A 13,536-nucleotide genomic window follows, 5' to 3' on the forward strand; every position below is an offset into this window, starting at 1 on the left:
CCAAACGAGAACTGAGAGTTAATCCACACGATCCGTGGAAAATCTGACTTTCAACAAGTAGAACGCCTGATTTTCTCTCAATTAAGGTTATCCACCAGTCGAATACCCTTAACGGATACGGAACACCCGCCGAATGGACCCTTAATCGAACCAAACTGACTATCAGTTGCTTTGGATAGGTTGCGAAATATTATGGGAAAGCATGGTGTTCACTACAAGTTAACAACATCATTCAAAATTGAAATAAAATCCCACCATGTATTTGTCATTCATGACACCCTTAAGTGATAAGGTAATCCCGATGCTAAATGTGCATCACCCCAAACAGCTGTTCGGAAGGAACCAACAACATGATCCGTGAGGATCTTACGTTATGTCGTTCTAAAGGAACAAAACTGCGAAATGCAGGAAACAATTACTAATCATGCATTTAGAAGAAATGCCAAACACTGAAGATAATTAAAAAGTGGAAAGTCACTTGAAAAATATTATTATCGAACCGATTTTCAGGTTAGAAATGGGTTTGTTATACTTAATAAAATTACCAGTCCAAGCTAAAATTTACTACAACTTTAAGGAATTCTTTCCCTTGAAAAACCATGCTACCAGTACAGATCTCTCTATTTACTGTCTGTCCCAACACACTACTCGTAAAGTGATTACTTACTTACTTTAACTATGAATAAAAATGAAAGTACGACAGGATTGAAAATAAATATTGTTACTGGCTGACGAATCGAAACCGCATTCGCAACTCAAGTCTCACACTAATACACTGAGTGTCAATATGCACACTATCAAACGAGAACGGACGTCAAAACGAGAAAACAATAAAGTCCGTAAGAATAAATTAACATCTCGAAGTCATTAAAGCTTAACACGCACGAAGAATCACAGTAAAAATATTAAATCTATATCGAGCCGATATCCAACACTTGGACAACCCTCACCCGTCAACAGCTGTCCCGTTATCTCAATGGAGAGCTACGCATTGACCCTCTTCATAAAATCATATCGTACTGTAGATGCTGCCTTCATCCAGGCCGCTTCGACAAAAAAAACAAAAGAAACATCTAAACTGAGACTTGAGTGTGTACAGCTACCATCCCAGACCTATCGTCGGGCTCACTTGAAATCTGTACACCCTAACACTAATCATTATGTACATGATACCTTCCAAATTCTATCGTCGGGCGTGAACTAGGACGTCTCATCATCAGTGACTCCAAGAATAACATGTGACGTCCTAAATCTATCGTCGGGCGTCAAAGTGGGTCGTACTACGCCTCCCTTAACATATCAGGCGAACTAGCAATTTCAAACACCTCCGACATTTAATACAAAATCTGGTCAGACAAATACCACACGATCGGAACCACGTCTCTTACTATCAAATGAATGCAAGTCGAAAAAAAAACAGTAAGTCTCTACCATTACAATACGTGAGCTCAAAAATAAATATACGTGACGAACGATTCTCCACCTCGAACACAATCTCAGCCTGTGCACTGAAGTGTTAGGGAAGCAAATGAAAATTCCCAACACACGTTTACAATTTAGTGGATGCCTTCAAAATAATAATCATCACTACCGCATTCGAAATTCTCAAATCGCCTATCATCAATTCCAACTATTTTATCAATGACCTCTCCAGTGAACAAATTCAGTACAACCCAACCATGGGTCCAAAGTGCTCTTTGATCCTTGAGGTCGCTCATTATCTTATTATCCATACGGGCTTTACGTACCAAAATCACTGGACGTTTACTACCAAGACTTTAACATTTTACTAGAGTCGTTTTCGCTTGGAATCTTTCTATAAATTTACGATGCTTCACACCATAGTCGTCTCAAATTCGGATTGATTGCGGAAAACAATACAGCCTGCCTCAACACAGCCTATTTCCTAAATACTTCCTCTTCAAAAATATAGCTTGTCTCAAACTCCTTCTCCTCGCTTTATTCCAGCGGTATCACTTAAAAATCCGAGCTGCATTTCATCCATCTCTCTCTCATCTCCACATACATATAAATTCGTCGCTCTCAATCCCTTTTCCTTCAAGACCCTTTTTCATACGTCGATCCCCTGGTGAAAACGACAACCATTATTAAACACATCTCTACTTTACTATTATACGACTTTCGAACCTCGAGAGTCCAAGAGCACACATCGACCTTTCGTATCACTGATATACACGATGTCTCAAAATTTTCTTCCCATTAATAACTGTGACTCTAACAAATTTCACCGAAATTATCTAAATATGCCTGCGATCCTTGTAAAAATATACTGGTTAAATGCACTTTAACATAGAAAAATTTCCTTATCCCGCGGTAGACATTATTATTATTATTATTATTATTATTATTATTATTATTATTATTACTATTATTATTGACCAACATTTCTGAATTCAACTGACATCTGAGATTAAGATGTTCGCCACGACTAATTTACACTTATAATGTTCCAAAAATCCACGCTTTGGATGATATCTCATCGAACATTCAACACAAAATTTTAGGCGTCGCATTTTACCGTTCTTGACATGAACTTTACACACTGAAAATTTCACACGCTGACCAAAAATTACAACACTTTTCGCCTGATAATTACGAAGATCAACCCGACAATCATCTGGAAAATTTGTTGGGACAGAACAATAACTAACTAACTACAACATAATATAAAATAGACAGACCTGCACAATGGTGACATTCCCAGCATTCTGGTTACATCATCACCAGCTGACCTCGGGCTTAGCCGCTCATTTTCACAGATAACATTTTCATTTCCAAAATCTCACTCATACAAACACTACCCTTCACACACACGATATTAAAATTACCATATAAATCAGGCACTTTCTCTGTAATTTGCACCACGAACTTCCCTCGCTCTGCAGTCGACTACAACTGTCTGATGCGTTCCCAGCGTGGTTTCTCTCCGTTGCTTCAATAAAAACAGGTGTTCAGCAGATAAGGGAGCAGAACTACTCTGAATAGCTTCCCCCCAAAAAAACCTCTTCACTTTCAAGCGTACATGAGATTATAGAAATAAAACTTGCTGTGTATATTTCAACCAGCCTACACTTTCCTAGTTTGTCGGCAAACGTTCAGAACTTTCCAATCGCTTTCTCTTCTTAACCAAGTATATGGACCTTAGCCACGGACATGTATTTAATTATTTGTCGGTCAATCTGGCGCGAAATTCTAATGACGACGGGCACAAGCTCCCGCGGCTTCAAGTTCCAGATCGACACTGAAAAATCTACGGTGGGGGGTTTCTTTTATAATCTCAGAAGGGACGCTATCCCCTCTATGAGGCTTGATTGTGTAATCTGCCAATTTTGCGTCTAATAGACGGATTTTGATGAGACTTGTCCCAGAACTCCGGACAGACTTGCACTTATGTTAGACGTTAATTTTATAATTTTTCTACGCTCATAACCGGGGAAATAAATTATTTCTGCCCGTGCGTTTCGCGCGTTTTCTTCCTCCCCTGACCTTGGCACGTGTAGCTGGTTCGCTGATCTCACGCTAACCTGCACTTAGGCTTAACTACATTTATGTTTTTCCCTGGTGTCTCTGTCTTCACGGAGGGTGTACGAATAATTTTGCTTATTTATTTCTTCATTTACTATATTGCCAAAATCCCTCGTTGTATAGAATTCCATGAATTTAAAGAATTGTCGGGCACTCGAGTTCCACCGATGTGTCCCGGCAATTCACGAGCTTGCCGTGAGTGAGAACCTTCCCACGCGACATCGGGGCTCTTAGGAGCGCAACATGGCTACCTTCAAACATAAAAGTACTTTCTTAATACCAAATAAATATTGGAGAAAAAAAATATTTTTCTCACCGTAGAATTATGGGTTCAATATAACAGTATGAGGTAAATAGTTACAACTTCTGAACAGCGTGTTCTATAATCTACAATCTATATATTTGCGAACTTGAACTTTCCTGCACGTTTCTTCATTAATTTCTTCATGGGGTGTTACAAAGAAGTTGCTTGAACTTTGATTTCTAATGAACCGCCTGAGTGTGACTAAACTACATTACAGGTTCATTTATGGCAACTAGGTGGTCAGAGTTAACCTTAGCATCTCATAAATTATAATAATGAAAACATAATACACTCAGGGTTCCAGGCCAGTCAATTATGGAACAATTTGTGCACGAAATTATTATTCTACACTAATTTGCTGAAAGGTACTAAACATGAAAAACATCGTATAACTATATTTGGTTTCCACTTAATTGTAATGTAGAATACAGTATCTTCCACAAAGCGCTGTCTGACACGTCAAAATAAATTTATTTATTATTGTGTTAAAGTGTACCAGAGCACAGTATCACTTGTTTTTTTTTTACATTGACATGGTCATAACAAGATAAATATTTAATATAACTTTAATTAGTTACACTGTTTTCAAGTACGCAAATAAGTATACATCACTTCGATGTAAAATACAAATAAATAAAGAGCAAATCTGTCTCGAAATCAACTATTAAATTCTACGGACAGTTAGTTGACACCAGAAGACTTTTTTTATTACTCCATAGGCTAAATGTTACAGAGATATGAGTTCACATTTGGTTAATCTGGTCAGCCACGTTTTCCTCTTCTTGGCATGAACGATATCGGTTCTTTAAAATTTTTACCAGGATCCACGATTTCTATGTAGCAATATTTTCCCGAATAAATATGAATACTTCAAAACTATTAACAGATTTCAACCCAAAAAGAACATTCAGCACACATACATGTTTAGTTCATCTGGTGATTACAAAATTAAAGGCAGAGAATATACCATATTTCACATTGGACAAACCAGTTAACATTTCTGTAACATGAAGAGGGCCTCTCCCTAAAGTTAGGCAGCACTTTTAACATCTACCTACCGGGCGAGTTGGCCGTGCGGTTAGGGGGCAAGCAGCTGTGAGCTTACATCCGGAAGATAGTGGGTTCGAACCCCACTGTCGGCAGTCCTGAAGATGGTTTTCCGTGGTTTCCCATTTTCACACCAGGCAAATTCTGTGGCTGTACCTTAATTAAGGCCACGGCCGCTTCCTTCCCACTCCTAGCCCTTCCCTGTCCCATCGTCGCCATTAAGACCTATCAGTGTCGGTGCGACGTAAAGCCCCTAGCACTATCGGTGTGACTAACTTCATTAGATATTTATATCACTGGTGTATTTACTTAAGTACGTAGAATTATTTGTCATGTTTGGAATTATAGTGTATCTTCTTCTTCTTTTATTCATGGGGGCCTCTAAATATTAGTTCCTTATTAGAGTCGACCTCTAAGATATTTTGCTACAATGTTTTTCTTTCATTCCCACCTAAATATATATGCTCCCTTCACAAAGCTGCAGGTTTAGTGGAAGTATACTTCCGGTAGATAGTACCACAAATACAAATATTATTGAATGTATTTGTTTGATCCGACATTTCGTAACTATTACAAATGATCAAGGAAATACGCGATGCATAACAGAAACTACCATAATTATCAAGAATTATAATTCTCAGGGCTGTCACTCATGTCGCACACCATATAATGTATCTGAGTATAAATAATGAGAATTTTTTCAAGTCATAGGTGCACAATCTTGACAATCGTGTACAGTATATAGGTTGTTTTCATGGTTACAATGATCGTAAAAGTGGACCAAAATATCGGTATTAATAGCATCAGTGATCCTACTTCTCCATGATTTGATAGAAAATACTTTAAACTATAGGTAACAGACTCCGCAAAATGCTGAAACCTAAACCAGTACGTAAAAACGGAGGCCCGTCGGCAACCGCTGGTCGCTTTACTACGGAGATCTCCGGGGCTATTATTTTTATACTTCACTCCCTTTCCATCCCCACCCAAAGGAGTGCTATGAGCGTCTTACACAACAGTTTATTTTTTCCAGATAGTAAGTCATATGTGTATCAATTTTGGTTGGCAGCTATGCCCAAACGTACATGCATAATCTAGCTGCTGTAGAATCCTGGAGCTTACGTTGCCATGGTTATGGCCGTTCGTTTCTTTATCCGATTCCTAGAGCAGGGGTAGTGTGGTCCCAATATCTCCGTAACGGTTGGTTTTAGAGCCTTGAAACATGGTTTTAGGGCCCGAAGGGTTTACCGAGTTTTGTTCTTTACGCCAAGGGGCTTAAAATGAGCTTTGTCTCATCATTGTACCACAAATTCGATTTCGCCTATATTAGCCTACTATTTTAATATTTTTATATCTCCCCCGTCGCCCCCCCCCCCTCGACTTGTTTTGAAAATAAAGTACAGCCCATGTTACTCACTGGCAATGTAGCTTTCTATAGGTGAAGTTATTTTTAAAATCGGTTCAGTAGATTTTGAGTATATCCGTTACAAACATAAGCTATATACAAAACTTTCCTTTTATAAGATTAGTATAGAAGTATAGATTGCATCCCTACACATACGGTTGCCGTCATTAAGGGCATCCAGCCGTAAAACAGGGTCAAATCCACATGTGCGACACAATTCGCACCCGCAACCCCACAGGTGTGGCTAAAGCGATAGAAGAAGAAGATACTCATTTTAAAAATTCACCCGATTTTTTATTCCTTTTATCCCCTTAAGTGGATTTTCCAAAAAGAGTGTATTCATTTTTAAAGGAGATTCCAGGTACCACCTTTAAAGTCTGTAACATCTTCATTTTTTGAGATATACAGTATGTATCCTCATAAATAATTCACTCCTTCCTCACTTCTTTTCACCCCCCCCCCCCCCAAGTGGATTCTCTTAAAACGAATATTTGTGTTCTTTTATTTTTAAAGGGGATTCCAAATATCAGTTTTCATGTCTGTAACATGTTAGGTTTTCTTGTGATATATTGCAGATAATTTCGCTGCTGTAGAATCCTGGAGCTGACGTTGCCATGGTTAGGCCTACGGCAGTTCATTAATTTGTCCAATTCCTAGAGCGGGGGTAGTGTGGTGCCAATATCTCCGTAACGGTTGGTTTTGGGGCCATAAAACATGGTTTTCGGGCCCGTAGGGCTCGCCGAGTTTTGTTATTTGCGTCAAAAGGATTAAATTGACCCTTGTCTCTTCCTTATACGACAAATTCGATATTTTGCCTATATTAGCCTATTTTTTATATCTCCCGCCCGTCCCCCCCACATCGAATTCTTTTGAAAATAAAATACAACCCATGTTACTCACTCGCAATGTAGCTTTCTATAGGTGAAGTAATTTTTAAAATCGGTTCAGTAGTTTTTGAGTCTATTCGTTACAAACAAACAAATTTTTCCTCTTTATAATATTAGTATAGATTTAACTCGCTCAAATAAAATACGGTACACGGAAAGTTACCATGAATGTTAACTTCACAAAATAAGCAATGAATTTAATTAACACAACGTAGACATACACAACCTGAACCGATTCATAAATTAAAAAAACCACAAAATTTCCACACGCGGTTTAAAATTGGCTATAACAATCCCACAAAAACAAATGCACGCAAACTGATGTCAACACCGGCTATTCCAACATTAAGGAGACAAAATTATTAGACGCTAACTACATTATACAAATAAAGAGACCCAGATCTTTAGTTGCTGATGGTTGTGGGATTTCACCTGCTACATTTTCAAGCCGGCGGCCTTCTTCATGGCCTAAGCCATAGCGCTTATGGCCACGGTTTCCTTAACCTGGACTCCCCTCATTGTTGGCCGTAAATCTTCTTAATAATTACGCTTACAAACTAACATATGAATGTACACATATTTTGTTGATAACGACATTTTAAACTTCAATTTACCGCACATACTGCACATTCGAGCACTTCGCGACCCACACTGCTCTAGCTCACGGCACACGGAAGAATTGCACCAAAATCTATTCTCGTTCAAACAGATGTTTGTTATCTCGCGGCTGTGGGAAATGGTAACTGTTCATTCGCCCTATCTAAATGAGGAGACAAGTATATGATATTCCAGGTAGAAACCCAAGCTTGAGTATTCTTTATCGTGGCCAGACTGACTACAATATTTATCCCTTCTTGTAGAAGTTCATGACGTGTGCCCCTATAACGTTAATATTACAAAACTGCATTGTGAAGAAATTACTGTTCATACTATTTTATCACTTGGAAACCCTGACATTTGTAAAATTTAGAGAAGTCCTAAGAATTTCGACTCTTGACGTGAGGAGTTCTGTCACCTCACATGGTGAAAAACCTAGAGGTTCGGCTGATTCTTACATTATCATTGGCCGACCCAGGAAGAATGAGCTAGCCATTAGGGGGTGGCACTAACGATAACTTCATAAGTGATGTTGGCGTCAAAGCCAAAACGTTGCACCACAGATCATCACTTTGGGTTCCTTAAATTTAAACCCTTACAATGGTGATAGTCTCATACTTTTCTTATTCCCCATGTAGATGTAATCGTCAAAGCGTCACTTGCTACTTTTCTCGCAGCTAGGTCGTTGCGCAATTAATGCCACACGCGACTCAACACTTGGTGTTTGACCGACGAATCTTTTTGTTATATTAGCAGATAGATTTCCCTTTGGGCTGAAACTTTGCAGTAACGCCACAGAAAATTTCATATTTAGTGCAAGCCAAAGTATCTAAATTTTATCATTTAGCAATGATTTAATATTACTTGATCCGAAGCGTTCCGAAGTTCTCCCACCTTCATCGATGGTTTGGATCACGTGACGCACAAGGTAGAAAATAAACACAAAAGGATCTAAAATATCGATTTTTCAACTCACTCTAAAATAACAGTGGAGTCTTGCTCACTGGCACATGCAAATACTGCACATCGCAACGGGGTGCCTTTGACCAATTTTCGATAATGGGTTCAATATGTTGACCTATTTACCAAATTGTTCTGATCCTTCGAGATTTTGCTTGTTCGTAGCCTATGTGTGCGGCATGAGCTTTTATCCTGACCCATGGCTAAATGGTTATCATGCTGGCCTTTGGCTCAAGGGGTCCCAGGTTCGATTGGTAATTCCTATGGCTCATGGGCTGGGTGTTTGTGACATTTTCAACATTAGATGTCATATTATCTGTAGTGTAGTGGTTAGCGTGGTTAGCTGCCACCCCAGGAGGTCCGGGTTCGATTCGCGGCTCTGCCAAGAAGTATGACAAGTGGTACGATAGCTGGAACAAGGTCCACTCATCCTCGGGAGGTCAACTGAGTAGAGGGGGGTCGATTCCCTCCTCAACCATCCTCGAAGTGGTTTCCCGTGGTTTCCTACTTCTCCTCCTGGCAAATGCCGGGATGTTACCTAACTTAAGGCAACGGCCGCTTTCTTCCCTCTTCCTCATCTATCTTTATAAATCTTTCCATCACCCCCACAAGGCCCCTGTTCAGCATAGCAGGTGAGGCTGCCTGTGCGAGGTACTGGTCCTCGTCCCCATTTGTATTCCCGGACCCAAAATCTGAAGCTTCATGACACTGCCCTAGAGGCAGTAAGCTGAGCCCGAGGAAAGAAATCAACCCTGGAGGGCAAACGGATTAAGAAAGAAACAAAGAAATAAAGATTTCGTATTAAATAGGGCTCCATCCTGACAGACGGAGTCAAATCGAAAGACCTGCACCAGGCCTCTTCGAAGGCCACACGCCATTATTATTTATCCTGATAAATTGCGGATTCTTTCCGTTCTTGTGTGTATTTTCTTTGGCTTCCCTGACAAATACAGGGCGACGACTGTTCAGTAGAGTTTATTCTGGTGTGTGAAAGGCTCGTAGAACCTGGAAATTGGGATCTCTGTTCTCCCTTGTTATTAAATAATGAAGCTCCAAGACCTGTCGTCTTGTTACAGAGTAGGCCTACCCGTGGTTGTTAAGTGTATTCGATCACAATTGTTACTATTTATTATGGTTTCTTGTTGATGAGAAAAGATACAAGAAATTGAAAACCAAACCAAACCCCATTGCACTACAGCCCTTGAAGGGCCTTGGCCTACCAAGCGACCGCTGCTCAGCCCGAATGCCTGCAGATTACGAGGTGTCGTGTGGTCAGTACGACGAATCCTCTCGGCCGTTATTCTTGGCTTTCTAGACCGGGCCCGCTATCTCAGTGTTATATAGCTCCTCAATTCTAATCACGGAGGCTGAGTGGACCTCGAACCAGCCCTCACGTCCAGGTAAAAATTCCTGACCTAGCCGGGAATCGAACCCGGGGCCTCCGGGTAAGAGGCACGCATGCTACCCTTACACCACGGGGTCAGCTAACAAAGTGAAAGGAAAACTAAATGTATTTATTTATTTGTCGTGCCGTTTCTTTTCCACACCCTGTGGACCACCAGAAACAAATTCAAACCGAGGTACGCGGAACATATCAGATCACTTCAACAAAACACAGAATCACCGGGCGAGTTGGCCGTGCGCGTAGAGGCGCGTGGCTGTGAGCTTGCATCCGGGAGATAGTAGGTTCGAATCCCACTATCGGCAGCCCTGAAGATGGTTTTCCGTGGTTTCCCATTTTCACACCAGGCAAATGCTGGGGCTGTACCTTAATTAAGGCCACGGCCGCTTCCTTCCAACTCCTAGGCCTTTCCTATCCCATCGTCGCCATAAGACCTATCTGTGTCGGTGCGACGTAAAGCCCCTAGCAAAAAAAAAAAAAAAAAAAAAAAAACACAGAATCTCACCGTTTACTGGACGCAGGACACGCATACACAGACATCTACAGTAACATGGAAATTCTCTACATCGCCTCTAATGGACACTCCTTTAAAACTCCAGAATACCGAGCTCGATAGCTGCAGTCGCTTAAGTGCGGCCAGTATCCAGTATTCGGGAGATAGTAGGTTCGAACCCCACTGTCGGCAGCCCTGAAAATGGTTTTCCGTGGTTTCCCATTTTCTCACCAGGCAAATGCTGGGGCTGTACCTTAATTAAGGCCACGACCGCTTCCTTCCCACTCCCAGCCCTTCCCTGTTCCACCGTCGCCATAAGACCTATCTGTGTCAGTGCGACGTAAAGCAACTAGCAAAAAAAAAACCTCCAGAATACACAATATATCTGAAGGTGCCAACATTCTCAAGAAACGGGCAAATTCAAATCTTATGCACTATACGACCACATTATAAAAAACGGCCTTCCTAGTCGCAATGTTGATAATATATTCTGACCCGGGTGAAAGTTTCTGAGGATAGTCATTCAAAAAAGCGTAGATAAGCGCTCCAAAAAGTTTACTCCTTTACCTTAAAACAGAAATGATACCAAATAATTTAGTACAAAAATTATTAGTGTGAAACACGAAGGCGTACTTCCTGACATCGGACCGAGACACCTCGTTAGATAATATAAAACAAAATCGTATCGTATCGTATCGTATCGTAATCTGTTTACCCTCCAGGGTCGGTTTTTCCCTCGGACTCAGCGAGGGATCCCACCTCTACCGCCTCAAGGGCAGTGTCCTGGAGCTTCAGACTCTGGGTCGGGGGATACAACTAGGGAGGATGACCAGTACCTCGCCCAGGCGGCCTCATCTACTATCCTGAACAGGGGGCCTTGTGGGGGATGGGGAAGATTGGAAGGGATAGACAAGGAAGTGGGAAGGAAGCGGCCTTGGCCTTAAGTTAGGAACCATCCCGGCATTTGCCTGGAGAAGAAGTGGGAAACCACGGAAAACCGCTTCCAGGATGGCTGAGGTGGGAATCGAACCCACCTCTACTCAGTTGACTTCCCGATACTGAGTGGACCCCGTTCCAGCCATCGTACCACTTATCAAATTTCGTGGCAGAGCCGGGAATCAAACCCGGACCTCCAGGGGTGGCAGCTAATCACGCTAACCACTACACCACAGAGGCGGACATAAAACAAAATCACTTAATTAATATAGGCAGTTTAGGGATACTAATTGTAATAGTCCTGATTTATATATCACCCTAAGTTATGAGTGACTTATAACCAATATCAGTGAAAGGCTTTATGGCTGTTTCATTTTTTCCAGCCAGATGTGAAAGCGTTAACGCAACGGGTTACTCATTGACAGTCTCTAATGACTCACCTTCCATTGAGATTTAAGCCTTTCGATATAATCACTATTGTAAACCGATTTTCCGTCATAAATATTAATGCTAGAGTCAAGTTAGGCTGACATGGGAGGCTGGACGTTTCATTGCTCGTGTAATTACTGCCTGCACATGCATTGAGAGCGGCCAGTGGAGATCGGATTATGTCGTGAATCGAAATGCAATATCCATCAATATACTAATTGTTAGGCATTTCATTAGTGATGGACGAGTTCCGACAAAATAACCAAAAACGAAGTAGCGTGGCAATGTTATACACTGAAAGTTATAACGCAGTATTTTCCATTAAATTTACCACGTGTATTAGTAGATGGAAGTTAAATGTGTGGAATAATCATTGTCACGCAGTTATCGGGGCTCCTAAAGTTGCATTAAGCTCCTAAAGTTCGGGAGATAGTGGGTTCGAATCCCACTGTCGGCAGCCCTGAAAATGGTTTTCCGTGGTTTCCCATTTTCACACCAGGCAAATGCTGGGGCTGTACCTTAATTAAGGCCACGGCCGCTTCCTTCCTATTCCTAGACCTTTCCTGTCCCATCGTCACCATAAAACCTATCTGTGTCGGTGTGACGTAAAACAAATAGCAAAAATAAAGCTCCTAAAGTATTCTTCAATATTACGTCATGTAGGAGCATATGCAAAGACAAAATGTTCAAGGTCCTAGAAATTGTTGTAGGGGATGTGTGTCCACCGGAGGTTTAAAATTAACTGTTAGCCTTTAGTCACCTGAATTTGTTCAAGATATTCGTTACCACATTAATAACACATTTTCTTCTCTGGTTTATTTTACAGCAGATTTAGGTCATTTTATCTGGTATGTAATTTGCAGTCAGTGAAAATTTGAACGTGAACTGGTCCACCTCCTAAACAGATTCTGAGACGACCCTGTGCTGCATGTATTCATATTAGGCTGTACTTTTGACTCATTACATCGAATAGGATTTCCTGATGGTGAGGTATTATATCCTGAATGAAGAATGTTCGCGGTACTGTTGTAATATTACAGTGTTTCAGATTGAACTTATTGCTATTTGTTGGCAACTTCCCTGTCTAAAACATTAATATTCTTGTTAAGTTAGTCAAACGTAACGAACTGGTACCTAGTAGCAGAAAACTGTATGAAAAAGTAAAATAAATTAAATTAGGAATTGTGCTTCGTAAACTTCACTTCACAGTTCCAAGATATGTAACGTTAAGAGAACATTGTGCACAGCGTTTGTCTCATATCTATCATGCTCCCGTTTTAAGACAGATAAAACAAAATCTTCATATCCTAAAGGATTAATGACTGAAAGACTACTGAATTTCTCCTTTGTGTTAACTCTTTTTATCAGTATGAAGTGTCGTATGGCTTTTAGTGCCGGGATATCCCAGGACGGGTTCAGCTCGCCAGGTGCAGGTCTTTCTATTTGACTCCCGTAGGCGACCTGCGCGTCGTGATGAGGATGAAATGATGATGAAGACAACACATACACCCAGCCCACGTGCCGTAGGAA

The sequence above is a fragment of the Anabrus simplex genome, chromosome 2, assembly GCF_040414725.1.
Source record: "Anabrus simplex isolate iqAnaSimp1 chromosome 2, ASM4041472v1, whole genome shotgun sequence".
NCBI lineage: Eukaryota > Metazoa > Arthropoda > Insecta > Orthoptera > Tettigoniidae > Anabrus > Anabrus simplex.